We start from the raw sequence: 2,884 nt of genomic DNA on the forward strand, positions 1-2,884 counted from the left end.
AACCTGGAGTTAGCCAAGACTCTAGATGATCAAGCTCTTTTCGAAGGGAAGTTTTCACAGAAAGATCCTCTCAATGCTCAAGCCCAACTCTTAGAAGAAGATGAGCAGAAAAGACAAAGGGTGCAGACACTGAATAAGAATCTAAATTGGTACAGAGAAAAGATCAAAAGAAGAATGAGCCCTCGTAAAATCTCAAACGTCACTATCAATGGACGAATGAAAGATGGTGCTATTTTATTTTCTATGGTCATCTTTTGAGTGAATAATGATGTTGTCACTGAATATCCCTCCTTTCTCAGTAAGTATGGTTTCTATGAATGGCTCGAGATTCGACAAGCAATTCAAAAGTCCAAATCTAAGCACAAGGATTACAATGAAAAAGTTCTGAATGAACTATTCAACAAGGTGTCGTAGATCGTTGAGGTTCCTCCTTGCCACAGAAGTCCTCTCAAAGAAGAAACCTTTATGATCCTGGAGAAGGTTCATCCCAAAGAAACGAGCATGAAACAAAGTTTTCAATGGATGAGCTCCTTAAGAACAGGAAGAAGCCAGATATCTCAATGTTGAATCTATCACTGCCTGAAAAAGAGCCCCTCATTCCCACTACAGTGCATGTGAAACCTGAATATGGACTTATGTTCATTGACTATGATGGTTAGTATAAGTTTCAGCGAGTGTCTGAGTTCCATCTCTGCCCAATAATTCACTTAGAATATCTTCGAACTTGGCTGAATGAAGATCTTGATGGAGAGATGATGGACTGCAAAATTCGAAAGAAATTGCTCAGAAGAAAGATTCTAGGAGAAGATGTTCCAGACTACATCAACTTCAAGAATCTAAATTAGAAAACCTTTTAGTCTTGTAAAACCTTGTATATCTTTTATCTTTACTTTTAGTGTATAGTTTTTATGTTTTAACCCTACCAAAATCAATTGTGATAAGTTGTAATATTTTCTCTAAGATAGTTCAATAAAATGATTGGTTCACCGAAAAAGATCCCTCAAAAGAGTAAATGGACATGTACTTATGATTTATATTTATTTTTTACATTCCCTGACACCTTTCTAGTCAGTGAATATGCTCTCAGTATATTTATTCATATTATGTAAGTTTATTCTTTCATTGTAATCCTTTACAATTAAAGTAAATTTTCATGATAAACTTTATCACTAAAAAAGATCCCAAAACAGTTAAAAGAGACGAGTATTTTACTAGTACTTTTTCCATACTGTAATTGCAAAGCAATTTTCTTTATGTTTCTTTGTCATCATCAAATAGGGGAGATTGTTGATCCTCTCTCTCAGTGATTTTATGATGATTCTTTTTTAACCTTATTAAATGTACTATCTCTGTATTCAGCTTCAACGATCATCACTAAGTCTGTTCAGTGATCGTTGAACATGTATTGTAATTTTTTCAGAGACCGGTACTCTATAATACGACAAAACTCATACCAAAGATCCTTCAGCAATGTCGAAGATAGAAACTTAAGATTAGAGACCAACAAGTTCGTGATCTAAAATGGTTTTCATTGATAACACTGATGAGACCTTCAACGTCATTCAAGTATTCAACGATCAAATGAATCTTGTTGAACAAGATAAGTTTTTGTCTTGTCCTCCTACACAAAAAGGACAAACCCATACCTCTCAAAGTAAAGTACCCATATGGAGTCACTCTACTGTCTCCAAGCGTGCTTACCTACTTTTTAAAAGACTACTGCTCATATACGACAAAAGCCTGTGTATCTGAAACAAAGGACAAACTCACTTATAAAAGTTTTCCACGTGCTTTGTACTGTCTGACTTGCATTTAATGCAACAGGTATAAATAGCTGAGAAGTTCTTCCTTCTCAGTAAATTAGTGTTGAACTAAGCAAAGGTTGAGGAAGCAAACTGCTGCCAAGAATTCTACAACTTGAAAAAGAACTCACTATCTAAGAGAAATACTTTCTCACAAGCACAAGCCTTCTTAACCTGTTCTTTTAGAAAGACTTTTCTTTCTTGCTATCTATATCTTGTGTGTTTCTTTGATTGCTTAGATAAGTTTTGTATGTTATCTTTCCCGCAAACAATCTGTAAAATTATATATTGATCTTCTATCTCAATAAAGGATTTTTAAAAGCGAAAGATGATGTGTTGTATTCATCCTCCCCTTGTACAAACTGTAACTTTTAAACTCTTGTAGATCCGGCAAGGACCAACAATTCGGTGCATTAGTGCTGGTATGATAGCACCTGAAATTCTATCATCCTTTATTCCTTTATTCCTTTATTCCTTACCACCCCTGGTCTCTCCCACCTCTCATCTCCCGTCCGTTTACACGTGTCGGCCCGACCCGAGCCCCACCGATCCCCTTCCGTTCACAAAAAGGGGGGAGCGGATAGGATAACCATGAAAAACTATCCACCTAAACCGCTTTCCGTTTCGAGCCTGCACGTTCCCCTGGGACCACTGCAAGTGCTCGACTCCACCGTGTCCCCCATACCGCACGAAAGAAAAGAAAATACATAACCGCACGCCTGCCGCCTCCAAAAATGTATTGTCTTGGGCCAAAAAAGGGGTGCAACATGAGGACTTACAGTGGGTCACCCGTCCTAGTACTACTTTCGCCCAAGCACGATTAACTATGGAGTTCTGATGGGATCCGGTGCATTATTGCTGGTATGATCACACCCGAAATTCTATCGTGCTTCATTCCTTTATTCCTTATCACCCCTGGTATCCTCCACCTCCTGTCTCCCAGCCGTTCACACGTATCGGCCCGACTTGGGCCCCATGTATCCCGTTTCATTCACAGAAAGAGGAGGAAAAAATAGGAGAACCTTGAAAAACTATCCACCCAAACCGCTCACTGTCTAGGCCCTGCACGTTCCCTTAGGCCA

At 38.5% G+C, this 2,884-nt stretch overlaps 1 pseudogene; it reads right to left on the bottom strand.

The window, feature by feature from the left end:
- Window positions 1-2,559: 2,559 nt before the first annotated feature.
- LOC112499724 lies at window positions 2,560-2,677 on the bottom strand (annotated as a pseudogene).
- Between the last annotated feature and the right edge of the window lie 207 nt (window positions 2,678-2,884).

The sequence above is a fragment of the Cynara cardunculus genome (assembly GCF_001531365.2).
Source record: "Cynara cardunculus var. scolymus isolate 2C chromosome LG 16, CcrdV1, whole genome shotgun sequence".
Lineage (NCBI taxonomy): Eukaryota > Viridiplantae > Streptophyta > Magnoliopsida > Asterales > Asteraceae > Cynara > Cynara cardunculus.